Below are 14255 nucleotides of genomic sequence, written 5' to 3'. Positions count from 1 at the left end.
TCTCTTCATGCTGAGGTGAAACCTTCTATGTTTGCTTGTATCCATTGTCTTATCACTATGGACCACCGAAAGGCGATTGGCCCCCTCCACTTGACACCCACCTCGCAGGTATTTGGAGACACTGATCAGATCCCCTCTTAGTCTTCTCTGATCAAGATTAAACAGTCCCAGGTCTCTCAGTCTCTCTTCCTAGGGGAGATACTCAAGTCCCCTAACTAACTCTCCATGGGAGTCTCTCCAGCAGATCCCTGTCTCTCTTGAACTGGGGAGCCCATTTTCTTTCCTTCCTTCCTTCCTTCCTTCCTTCCTTCCTTCCTTCCTTCCTTCCTTCCTTCCTTCCTTCCTTCCTTCCTTCCTTCCTTCCTTCCTTCCTTCCTTCCTTCCTTCCTTCCTTCCTTCCTTCCTTCCTTCCTTCCTTCCTTCCTTCCTTCCTTCCTTCCTTCCTTCCTTCCTTCCTTCCTTCCTTCCTTCCTTCCTTCCTTCCTTCCTTCCTTCCTTCCTTCCTTCCTTCCTTCCTTCCTTCCTTCCTTCCTTCCTTCCTTCCTCCCTTCCTCCCTTCCTCCCTTCCTCCCTTCCCTTCCTTCCCTTCCTTCCCTTCCTTCCCTTCCTTCCTTTCCTTCCTTTCCTTCCTTTCTTTTTAAACAGAGGAATGTACTGAACAAAATTAACTTCTTTCTTCTGTGACAAAATCACAAAAACCCTTCAACTTGCCAGTTCAGTGACCACTCTTCTTAACAGCAAAGCCACTTTTTGCTCTCCTTATTTTAATGGGCATGAAAAGACACTACTTAACTACAGAGTGTTATACTTGGATTCTTCCAACAGCATCTGGAAAAATGATGCTCATTTGACTGACATGATGAAACTCCACACTTTACTATATATATGCATATTTCTTTTAGAAGGTTTCCAAGAATTCATGTGAGTAGGTAATGCCTTTTTACAAATGTGCTCCTGATAAACTTCATAGAATCATAGAATCAACCAGGTTGGAAGAGACCTCCAAGATCATCCAGTCCAACCTATCCCCTAGCCCTAGCCAGTCAACTGGACCATGGCACCAAGTGCCTCATCCAGTCTTTTCTTGAACACTCCCAGTGATGGTGACTCAACCACATCCCTGGGCAAACCAACCTTTTAATATCAATGGTAAAAACTAGATGACCTGATCAAACGACAGCTTAATCCTGTTGTATCTTACTCATAATTTCCTAGTCTGTATCTGGGCTATTCCCTTTATTTTCAAGACTCATATCAGCTTTGCAACTTTGTATTCTACAAGTGGCCTCTACCCTTGGATAACTTCAGGATGCAAGAAATGAGAGGCATCACAGGGGTTACCAGAACTATATTTATGTGGAGGTACTGCCTGAAACCACTTTTAATGGGTTTAAAAACAGGTAAGAGCCATTTTCCAGGCTGGAACAAAGGCTACAACATCGCTTTATAATCTGTCACCTTAACTGCTGCCCGTTAAATGCTGTGGGCCACCTGTTAGTCACAATGCATCTTTGCAGAGATCTCATTCTATGAGCAAAGCAGAATGAGCTGAGTTAAAAACCTTTGACTAACATCTCACATGAAGATTGCAATCTTCCTCTCCCATACATGCATACTTTATGAATTTCTTTTTCATTCAGGTTAGAGCCTTTTCAAACACATCAGAACATGCATTATCTTAAAAGAATACCATTTTCTTTAAAGGAAGAATGTACAACAAAAGAAAATATTCAACTTCTGGTATAAAACTTTTCATCTTCCCTTAGGCTTCCTTGAAACCTAATCATTTGATTTCAAACTGAGTGGAAGAGATGAAATCTAAATTATATCCTGTCTAACAATTGACTGCAGTATGTGGGCCTCACATATCAGCTAAAGAGGGCTTTAAAACCCACCTGCTAATAGCTGAAAACAATGCTGCACTGGAGCCTGTGATTGGGCTAACTTAAGGGAGTAGGTTTAAGTATCTTAAAATAAAAGGAAAGCTATTAGACTATAATCACAAGACTATAGCTCCATTTCTGCTGCTCTGTTGCCAGCACTTTGTTGCGAGGCTCTCACATAAATATCCCATTTCATCTCTGAAAAAGCTTATGAACAGAAAGAGCATTTGCCTGTGAAGAAGGGATGCCAGTGACTAAGAAATCCTCTTGTTTCCCATGATTGAATCTTTTTGAACAGATTATCTACGCCTAAGAGCCTGCAAGGAACATTTCTAAAAGTGGGCTTTGTTTCTGTCATATTTGTGTCTGAAAATAAAAGCTGCCATGGACATGCTGACATGTGCAGCCCAGTTAAGTCCTTTCTTGAATAGCTACAGACAAACAGGATGACTACACTAAATGGAAGTCTGGAAGTATCAGCTGTCTGGAGCACTGGCCTCCAAACACTTACCAGTCTATATAGTCATCCTTTCAGCCTGGAGATGCATTCTGCTGAGTTGCCTGTGGGTGAGGTCATTTACCACATTTGAAATCTGACAGCATTATCCATACAAGAAACTTTAGTCTTGAGGCTGCAAGGAAGATCTCTGGAAGTTGCTCCTTCCACCTGGCCTGCAGTGGGAAGCTGAGAGATGCCCTGAGATATGCCTGCCTTTCTGGTTTAGGCACATTTTCTCCCTCTCGTGTTGCTGAACTAAACATGAGCTTGCTGAAATAAAACCATTCTCTTGGTGCTGTGTATTTCATGCTAGACTATAAATGACAAGACACTTCTTTTGAGAAATGGGTTGTAGTTGCACTGAATTTTTGTAAATCAAAACATATCTTTAGGAACAATCCACAGTGGCAGCATTAATCACAGAATGGTTTGGGTTGAAAGGGACCTCAAAGATCACATAGTTCCAACTACTTGCCATGGGTAGAGACATATTCCACTAGACTGCCACAAGCCAACACTGGACCATGTTGCTCAAAGGCCTTGGCTAGTCTGGTCTTAAACACATCCATGGATGAGGTGTCTACAGCTTCTCTGGGCAACCTGTTCCAATGCCTCACCACCCTCACAGCAAAGAACTTCCTTTTATGTAATCTAGATCTTCCCTCTTTCAATTTAAGCCATAAGCCCCTGTCCTATCACAACAAGCCCTTGCAAAAAGTCCCTTTCCAGCACTCTTGTAGGCTCTCTTTAGGTAATGGAAGGCTGCTACAAGATCTGCCTTGTAACTTCTCCAGGCAGAACAACCCCTCTCAGCTTGTCTCCAAAAAAATGTTCCAGCCTTCTGATAATTTTTGTGGCCCTCCTCTGGACCTCTGGAAACAGTTCTATGTTTTTTTCTGAGGGCTCCAGAACTGGAAGCAGTAATACAGGTGGTCTTGTAAGAGTGGAGCAGAGGGACACGATTGTGTTCACCTTGACCCACTGGCCATACTTCCTTTGACACAGCCCATTATATGGTTGGGTTCCTGGGATGCAAGCACACATTGCTAGGCCATGTGTCAAGCAACACCCTCAAGTCCTCCTCTACAAGGATGCTCTCAATCCATTCTCTTTCCAGTCTGTATTTGTGTTTGGGATTGCCCTGATCCATGTGCAGGATCTTGCACTTGGCCTCACTGAAGTTCACATTATCAATTGTTAAGCCATATTTTATTGTTCAGTTTAATGTACCCTTGACATTTACATAATCTGAACCATGGGATGTGTGAAATTCTGTCTTGTTCCTATGGATTTCTCAATGACATCTTTTTTGCTCAGGGGTGACCTCATTGCTGTCTACAACTACCTGAAGAGAGGTTGTAGCCAGGTGGAGGTTGGTCTCTTCTCCCAGGCAACCAGCAAAAGAACAAGGGGACACAGTCTCAAGTTGTGCTGGGGGAAGTACAGGCTGGATGTTAGGAGGAAGTTCTTTCCAGAGAGAGTGATTTGCCATTGGAATGGGCTGCCCAGGGAGGTGGTGGAGGCACCATCCCTGGAGGTGTTCAAGAAAAGCCTGGATGAGTCACTTAGTGCCATGGTCTGGTTGACTGGCTAGGGCTGGGGGATAGGTTGGACTGGATGATCTTGGAGGTCTCTTCCAACCTGGTTGATTCTATGATTCTACAGTGAACAATCACAAGATTTTATTAAAAGCAATTCAGAAAAGAAAGGATGCAATTTACATTGTCCCAGGTTAGACCTGAACACTGTAATTACTAACCTAACCCTGTGATTACTGATTAAACCTTCAACAGAAGTAGCTTGCACAAAATTTTCCCTTTTGATCTGCTTTGCAAACCTGCTAATTCAGAATCCTCTCTTTTGGAAAGGAGAAAGACAGCTGATCTGGTAACATTTTGATGTACCAACATTCTGATCTCTTTCAAAACAAACAGACCCTACATCCAAAATTATTCACTTTGTTTTGTTGTTGTTGTTTCTGGCATTTTGTTGGTTGTTCCGAAACAGAATGGCAAGAGAGAATAACAAAAAAGATTTGGGGGCATTTCATGCATTTGAAATGACAAACAAATGTAAATCAAATGGTTGCAAACAGACAAGAGAAGAATAAAAAATACTGGGAAAAGAAGATGTTGATTAGCTGAAATGATGAACGGTGATGAAGCACAGAAGCATGCAAGTTTCACCCTGAGATTTTTGGCTATCGGTTGAACAGATGATTCTGCTTTCTTCTTCAGTCTTGTTCTTGACATTTTAATTGCTATGTCTAGGTGTACACATCACGAACAATGAAATTGTCCTGATGGTTCTTTTCAGTTCCAACTATAGATCTGTGTCCACATCCTCTCTGTGGAGTTATTGTTCTTACTGTAACAGCTAGGGGAAGCTCTTTCTGTGCTTGCAAAGAGGGAGACGAGGAGAAAGAAATGTCCAATCCCTTTCTTTTTCCCTTTCCCCTTTTATATTGTGTCTTAGCCTAGTCTATTGTCCTGTACACTAATGGCATTCTTGTATTGTACATATCCAACTTAGATGCCAAAGGGTATTTTTTTTTTTCAAATTTAATCATCAGATGATTAAACCAATTGTTGGAATCACAAAAATACATAAAGATCATAGCTTCTATAAAAACAAAACCAGCCTCCTTTTGAAGCATGAAGCCTGGTGAGGCTCTTAGTGCCATGGTCTAGATGACTGGCTAGGGCTGGGTGCTAGGTTGGACTGGATGATCTTGGAGGCCTCTTCCAACCTGGTTGATTCTGTGATTCTGTGAAATGCAGTATAAGAACCACATACTGCTGTGATGGTTTGGGCTCTTACCCGCCCCCCCCACACTTTTGGAATTGCCCCAGCTAACTCAGACAGCCTCTGGGAATATAAATGAAGCTATTTATTTTACAGCAGCAAATATACAAGCAGCTATTTACAATATATACAGTTATATACAGAAATATACAAAGGATAAACAATACAAAAGCACAACTCCCCTCCCAGAAACCTGAGTCCCCAGGAGGGGCTCCCAAACCACCCCAACACCTCCCCTCGCCCTCTCAACCTTACCCCAGTTCTCAGGAAGAAGAGAAGTGCAGCCAAGAGGTTAGGGAGCAAGGTTAGTGGGAGCAAGGTTAATGAGATGTGACCAGGTCTGAAGGCAAAGGCAGAATGAAAAGACAAAATGGAGAATGTTTTACTTCTTCTTCCCAGAACTCTCAGTGAGACTGTGAGAGAAGTTAACATCACCATTGTTTTTCCCTCTTCATAGCCTCTTATCTACTTTTTCTCGCCAAAACATTCTAGCTTGCTTCAAACTAGCACAACTGCTTAATAGTACTAAACTCCACAAATGCAGAAAAGAGCCTGAAAATACTTAACTTACATAGATATAGATAAAAGCTCAAAACACATTGTTAAAGAGAAGGTCGAAGAATCCTTCTGGCCGCTTACAATGGTTTGAATCATGAGGAGTAACATTCAGGGAGGAGAAGGTGGGCACAACACGGCTACCACAGCATCCTAACTACAAATATCTGCTATCTAAACTAAATTTTGGGTTTGGCAGCTTGAACTGCATCTGCACATAATGTCCCTCCTGTAATTGTTTTAACAGCATACCAAGCGGATGGTACCCTTGCTTAATAAGCATCTTTACAATGTTAATTGGTTTGAGGTTTTTGTTTTGGTTACTCAGGTATATTTCCCATCATTCCTGTCATTTAAATAAGACCAGAATCACCAATCTACAGAGGAAAAGTAAGAAGCTGTGTAATGCACACTCTTCAACAAAACATGAAATAGAAAATGTGTTCTAAGTTTTAAGCAAAGAGAGAAAAATGCTTTAAAAGAAAGACGATGTAATTCCAAATCCATGCACAACTGAACTATGGCACTACTTGACATTAAGTATAGACTGCACATATCTGTATTGCTCCCATGCACATACAGACAGATACACACACATGCAAAGAAAGAGTGGAAATATACTCAGAAGTGGAGAACTCCTCAGAAATCTCATTATTTTCCCTTCTGACTGTGTGAATCCACAGGTAGATCCGGGTGGAGAGTGCATACCAAAAGACTGGTAGATAGTAGGCTGAGGATGAGGCAGCAGTGTGCCCAGGTGGCCAAGAGAGCCAATGGCATCCTGGACTGTATCAGGAACAGTGTGGCCAGTAGGACAAGGGAGGTTATTCTGCCCCTGTACTCAGCACTGGTCAGGCCACACCTTGAGTCCTGTGTCCAGTTCTGGGCTCCTCAATTCAAGAGAGATGTTGAGGTGCTGGAAGGTGTCCAGAGAAGGGTGACAAAGCTGGTGAGGGGCCTGGAGCACAAACCCTATGAGGAGAGGCTGAGGGAGCTGGGGGTGTGCAGCCTGGAGAAGAGGAGGCTCAGGGGGGACCTCGTTGCTGTCTACAACTACCTGAAGGGACATTGTAGCCAGGTGGGGGGTGGCCTCTTCTCCCAGGCAACCAGCAATAGAATAAGGGGACACAGTCTCAAGTTGTGCCAGGGGAGGTCTAGGCTGGATGTTAGGAGGAAGTTGTTCCCAGAGAGAGTGATTGGCATTGGAATGGGCTGCCCAGGGAGGTGGTGGAGTTGTCATCCCTGGAGGTGTTCAAGCAAAGCCTGGATGAGGCACTTAGTGCCATGGTCTGGTTGACTGGCTAGGGCTGGGGGATAGGTTGGACTGGATGATCTTGGAGGTCTCTTCCAACCTGGTTGGTTCTATGATATTTAAAAGCACACACAAGTAGAAACATTTTCAAAGCAGGATTCTGTTTGCATTGCTGAAACTGGAACAGAGTCCTCAAAAAAACCCAAAAAACCCAAACCAAACAAAACACAAACAAAAAAAACCACAACAAAAAAAAAAACCCAGAAACTAAACTTTCAGAAATGTATCTCCTTTTTTAACACTATATTTTCTCATTTTTTACTTCCACTTTAGCAGCTGGTAGGGAATTATTAGACCACTGCTTGTTATCACACTGAAGTGAAGTCTATGCTATCTGGGACATTTGTAAAGCAACTGTAAGCCTAATCAAGACAGATTAAATGTCAATAGCATTTAGAGACACTTCCCACTAGACCAGGTTGCTCAAAGCCTCATGCAGTCTGGTCTTTAAAACACTTCAAGGGATGAGGTGTCCAAAACTTCTCTGGGCAACCCATGATATTTCCTGTTATTTTCTCACACAAACTTTCAACAGATTTTTATGCCAAACCTTTCCAGCTAACTTAAGGAAGGGCAGGAATTAACCTATTAAAACCATCCTGATTTCAGAAAGTAGAACAGAATGTGTATAAGCTACAGTAGTGGTGGAAGGAGCCACTATGCTTAATTCTCCCTTTTAAATTTCAGGCAGGACAAATAACCCACACACAATTATTCCCATGAATACTCTGTCCTGGTTATCTGTTAGAGTAAAAGTAATTTAAATCCTTTTAGCTAATCACTTTTATCAGTCTAAACCACAAAATAGAACCAACCAACCAACCCTCCCCAAACAAGAATCTGTATTAACATCTTGCATTGTAAAACAGAATTAATCTGAAAGGAATCTACCAGATGTGTCATTCAAGGAGCATTTGTTAATGCCTGTGTCCCCAGTTTTAACATTAGATTTGGGGATACAAAGATAAAAGAAGCTAGAGATTTTGCATCATTTTTAGACTGGTAAGGGAAATACCCACTCCAACTGGCTGTTTTCCCAGCTTCCTTATGTTCATATGTGGCATCCAAGTTGCCATGGGAGATATGGAAAAGGATAAGGAGCCTGCTGCAATCAGAGCAAAAGGATATGGAGTGAGCGTTGGAGTGAGGTTAGGATCTGGTGGGTTACACAACTGAAAAACACAGACAAGGGACACAATGTGCTATTCAGTGCCAAGAGAGTTGCCAGCATTGTTAGTCCCACATATAGGTTGTTGTAGGGGAAATAAAAGATCTGAAGATCACAGATCCATAGAATCATAGAATGGCTTAAATTGGAAGGGACTTTAGAGATCATCTACTGCAATCTCCCATCCATGGGCAGAGATGCATCTCAGTTACACCTGGCTGCTCATCCAGCCTAGCCTTGAACACTGCCAGGGAGGAGGCATCCACAACGTTCCTGGGCAACCCATTCCAGAATCTCAGCATCCTCATACTGAAGAACTTTTTTCTAAGAGCCAGTCTAAATCTACTCTTTCATAGCTTAAAACCAATTGCCCTTGTCCTATTGCTAGACATCCTTTTGAATAGTCCCCCTCCAGCCTTCCTGTAGGCTCCCTTCAGGTATTAGTAGGTAGCTATATGGTCCCCTGGAGTCTTCTCTTCCCTAGACTGAACAACCCCAGCTCCCTCAGCCTATCCTCATAGCAGAACTACTCTAGCCTTTGTATCATCTTTGTGGCCCTCCTCTGGACTCACTCCAACAGCACTGTGTCATTCTAATGATGGGAATGCCAGAAATGGATGCAGTATTCAAGGTGGAGTCTCACAGAAGCAGAGTGAAGAGGAAGAATCATGTCTCTTGACGTGCTGACCACATTTCTCTTGATGCAGCCTAGGATGCAGGTTGCCTTCTGGGCTGCATGAGCACACTGCCAGCTCATGTTGAGTTTCTTATCAATCTATACACTCAAGTCTCTTTTTTCAACTACTACTCAACTCACTCTGCACCCAGCCTGTATTTGTGCCTGGGACTAGCCCAATCTAGATGCAGGACCTTGCACTTGGACTTGTTGAATCTCATGCAGCTGGTACTGGCCTGCTTCTCAAGCTTGTTAAGATCCTTCTGGATGGCATCCCATTTGCTGAGGGCACACTCAAGGCTGCTGTCCAAGTCATCAAGGATGTCAAACAGCACCAGGCCCTGTACAGATCTATGAGGATCTTCACTTGTCACTGGTCTTCACCTGGACACTGAGACATTGATCACAACCCTGTGAGCCTGTCCACCAGGCCAGTTCCTTATCCATCAGGAGGTCCATCCATCAAGTCCATGCCTATCCATCTTAAAGACAAGGCTGTCATGTGGGACAGCACTGAATGCCTTGCACAAGCCCAGGTAGATGATGTCAGCTGCTTTTCCCGAATCTACCAGAGCTGTAACTGTATTGTAGAAGACCACCACAAAACTCTCCCTCCCTCCAGCTTGTATTTTGATCCTATAACACTTTAGCAGACTAATCTGCAAATCTGGGGCGCTTGACTCTCTTATTTTCCTAAGTTGAAGGAAGAGGTGTGGATAAGAAGACAGTATACACATGCTGCACTTTGAGATTTTATTGTTACTTCATGGAAATGCAATTTTATCTTTAAAAAAGTTACACATAAAATTCCTCATGTCTGTCTGTAAGAAAGCACAGTCTAAATACCAGCATGTTTTTCAGATGATCAGATTCTCCCTGTAAAAACACTGCATTCAGTGTGACAACACCATTCTTCGCTTTTGGCATCTCCATCTGTGTGTGACAACTCTTCTGGAGAGAAGAGAGAATGCCAGAATTTGCACTGCAGGAACTTGTGAGGGGGGTCTAGCCCTGTTTTCCTAGTTTTGCTGAATCAAAAGGCAAAGGCCAATAATTCAAGCAAACTGGATCTCTTTGACAGGGAAGTTAAAAAGAAGCACTTCTCATAGAAAATCAATTAAAAGGTGCTTACCTTCTACTCCACTTTCTTGCTGTCATTATACACCTATTTTTCTGATAGTAAGCTAGAAAGTATATCAGTGAAATGCACAAAGTCTAGAAAAAGTTCATCTTAGAAACTGTTGTTTTGAAAGAGATTACTGTTGTTCCTTTTCTCTTAATGAACCCTTTTTCCTCTAAGTTTGTCCCAGATGCCTTTCCACCAAAGCCTAGTAAAAGCTTCCAGTTAACACATCTCCTCCAATGTAATCTATCTCAATTTCATGATTTCCTTCATGTCCTACCAGTCTCTAGCTCATCAGCTAAAACAAAATGAGACCAAAGCATGCAACCTTTGCCAGCAGTTAGGTTTAATGGCCACCTCTGTGGCTGGAAGTTACTGTCATAATGACTCTTGTCATGATGCTTTGATATTAAACTTTGGAAAAATGAACCTTATAAGGTGAGAGGTATTGGAAAATGAAGACCAACTTCCCTCCAGCACTCCTGTGGGATTGTTTTAGCAGCTTAATGCCTATTGCTGTTAACACACCATAGTGGAGCTTCAATGCCAGGCAACAGAAGCCTGTCTGGGGATTTGGTTTAACCATAATCAGTTGCTTCTGATGGCAGCTCCTGAGAAAAACTGGAGCAGTAGCAATGAATGCTCAACATAAAGCATGAAATTGTCTTTATTCTGCTCATGGATTTTGAAAATTATTTGGCTGGAAGCCTCAGAGGCAGAGACATTTTGGTGCTAGGATATCTGAGGTTTAACTTTTACACCAGTGTGGGCTAAAATGCAGAATGATACTTCTTAGAATTCATTAAATATCTCTCTGTGAAGGCAATAATTTGGGCTAAATCACTAATCACATTACAGAAGAACAGCTGCAATGCTTCAATTAAAATGTAAACACTGAGGTTTTAGCAAAATTAAACTGAGGAAGAAGAAACTAAGACATGTCATATAAAATGATGTGTGGGTTTTACAGCAATGCTTCCATTATCAAATTAAATAAGAGGCCTGAGACATTTTGTCAAGAAAAAGATGAGTTTCTTACTGGTTTTGTTTGTTTGTTTGTTTTGTCTTTCAGTGACACTAAGAAGATACATCATATGACAACCCAATAACAGAGATTTCCATGCAAAGCTGGATAGAGCTGGTAAAGGCTCTACAGATTAGTACAGTGCTGTGATACTGGGTTGGATCCCAGAAGAAACAAAGACCTGCCAATCTCATTTGGGCAAATTTGCCTCTTATACTGTCCTCAGCCACCAGTGCAGAGGTCCACCAGTGAGTTGCAGTGCCTTCCTATCCTCATCTCTGAGTCTGCTGTAATTTGGCTGGTGCTAAGACAGCTGACTGCACAGGGATCTGACTGTACAGGGCTATTTCCTCAAAGGAATTAGCACCTCAAGTTTTTGCAATCAGTACCTTTTCTAATTAGATGAATTTCTAAGCAGAACAATAACACAGGTGACTGAAATTCAATTCAAGGTTGTCAGCTACAAGGAATGGTATGATATGGTCTTCAGAAAGAAAAGAAGATCACAAGGCACAAACACTGCCATAGCAGGGTGGTGCTGTCAACACTTGATTAACACTAAAGGTCTTGTGTGCACTTCCAGGTTCACAGATGTTTATGGAAAAGTCTGTAGGACTTGTTTAGCCTGGAGAAGAGGAGGCTCAGGGGAGACCTTATTGCTGTCTACAACTACCTGAGGGGTGGCTGTGGCCAGGAGGAGGATGCTCTCTTCTCTCAGGTGGCCAGTGCCAGAACAAGAAGACACAGCCTCAAGCTACGCCAGGGGAAATTTAGGCTGGAGGTGAGGAGAAAGTTCTTCACTGAGAGAGTCATTGGACACTGGAATGGGCTGCCTGGGGAGGTGGTGGAGTCGCCGTCCCTGGAGCTGTTCAAGGCAAGGTTGGACGTGGCACTTAGTGCCATGGTCTAGCCTTGAGCTCTGTTGTAAAGGGTTGGACTTGATGATCTGTGAGGTCTCTTCCAACCTTGGTGATACTGTGATACTTAATAAAAGTAACTTTTAAAGACAATGTCTCCATAGAACAATCCACCACTAAAACAAGGATATATTGATCATAAATATGCTGGAAAACTACACCCCAAAAACCACCCGATCATCCTCTGTTTCAGAGACAGGAACGCTGTACAGCAAAGGCACAGTGGCTGTGCATGAATAATTCTGGCCTTTTCTGCTTCAAATGGCAGAAAATCATTAATGGTTTTTAACAGAGACTGATGCTTTAAGGGATCATAGGCAATGTGAGAGATATAAAGCAGAGAACTCAACCACTACATATGTAAACATAGCTGATCTAGAACTGCGTAACAAAACGTGTTCCTACCATAAAAATCAAAACATTATGTCACACTACATGAAGGGAATGAATTCTAAAGTGGACAGAAAGGTGGAATATCATCTATTCATTGACACTAAAATGAAATAAGGCTAGGGTTTTTTAACTAATCCAAACTGTGTTACAGACGGGATGCACTAAAACTTAGGATTTTGGTTTTCTACCATTGGATACTTCCCAGAACCAGGGATTTGCATTTTGTTGATTGTTGGCAAATTTTTACGTCATGGGTTTGGCAAAACACATCTTTGTTGCTCTAACAGCTATTCCTTTATCACAAACAACAGAAGCTGCAACAGAAATCAAATTATGCTGGATGCAAATGCTTGCACCAGAGCATAGGTATCCCTGAAGTTGTAACAGCTGATTCTTTTACCAGCTTTACTCATTTAAGTTCCTACAAAGGGAAGGAAGATGAGAAGTACTGCAGGTCGATGTTTAGGGCAAGGCTAGTCTCATCACATTCAGGAACTACCTAGTCACACAGCACCAAACCCCTGGATCTTCAGCCCTAGGAACATGTTGGGAAGAGACACTTGGTCATATGCAATCCTCTCAGTAGATGAGATTATTTACCAATTCTAACCCTTTGTTTCCCCAAAATGGAAGTGCATGTCTGCCTCTGAAAGAGATGATGCCTACAGGCTCTGGTACCTAGAGAAGGTGCTGAAGATGCATGCCTCTATGCTCAGGGGCAGCAATAAATCATAGGATCATAGCATAGTTTGAATTGGAAAAGACTTTTAAAGGTCATCTAGTCCAATGCCCCTGCAATAAGCAGGAACATCTCTAATTAGGTAAGGTTGCACAGATGCCCAGCAAACCTGGCCTTGAATGTTTCTAGGGATGCAGCTTTACCACCTCTCTGGGCAATGTCCCCGTATTTCACCACCATCACTGTAAAAGATTTCTTCCTTCTCTCTAGTCTAAATGCACCTTCTTTTACTTTAAAACCATTTCCCTTTGTTCTGTCACAACAAGCTCTGCTAAAAGACTGTCATCTTTCTTACTGTCTCTCTTTAAATAGCAGAAGGCCACAATAAGGTCTGTTCAGAGCCTTCTCTTCCCCAGGATGAACAATCTCAACTCTCTCAGCCTTTCATCATAAGAGTGATGTTCCAGCCCTCTGGTCATTTCTGTGTCCCTCCACAAAATAAAGAAAGAATTCAGAGGTCTCAAGGGCACTTGCAAATTCTTAATCACATGGATCTTGATAATCCAACCTGTGCACTGCACTGAAAGCAGGGGAAAGGTTGCCAAGGTGGGGGCACTGCCTATAAAATCTTCAATTGACAGTCATTTTTGGTTGTGGATTTCCTGGTTGCCAGCAGAAAAATTACTTCTGTGCAGTATGTTGGAGGCTTTTGTTTGGTTGGTTTGTTGGGGTTTTTTTTTTGGTTGCTTGGGTTTTATTTGGTTTTGTTTTCTTTTGTTGGGGGGGGGGATTTTTTTGGTGCATCATAGTTGACAACGCTGTAATAACCTAACGTGTAAGCATAAGGAGGAAAGTCTGTGATCTTCCTTTAGTGGAGTTTCGTGCAGGCTGTATCTTCTGCCTTATGGCCTTTAGTTAAACAAGTTACATATTACCTCTCACATTCCTGCCCCAGAGAAACACTATGTCAAATATCCTAACCTTCTATTGCCAAGACATGAGACCAGCTGAACTGTGAGAGAACAAAGGTCCACCTTAGTCACTGCCGGTGCTTCAGATGGCAACTGCCAGCTAAAAATAAGAAAAGGGTAGATACAAACAATACTTGTCCCAGGATACCCTCCCTGACTTCTCTAATCTTTGGATTCCAAACCTTCAGAGTCAAAGGTTGCATTCAAATGAGCACACGTAATAAGATCTTTCTTCCTTCCTGCCTATAGT

At 42.4% G+C, this 14255-nt stretch overlaps 1 protein-coding gene across 1 annotated transcript in view; it reads right to left on the bottom strand.

The window, feature by feature from the left end:
• Positions 1–14255, bottom strand: part of ATP6AP1 (ATPase H+ transporting accessory protein 1) — a 53769-nt gene that overhangs the window by 13661 nt on the left and 25853 nt on the right. The window lies entirely within an intron of this gene.

The sequence above is a fragment of the Pogoniulus pusillus genome, chromosome 4, assembly GCF_015220805.1.
Source record: "Pogoniulus pusillus isolate bPogPus1 chromosome 4, bPogPus1.pri, whole genome shotgun sequence".
NCBI lineage: Eukaryota > Metazoa > Chordata > Aves > Piciformes > Lybiidae > Pogoniulus > Pogoniulus pusillus.
Note: the sequence above shows the minus strand (reverse complement) of the source record. Positions and strands in the feature narration are given on the sequence as shown.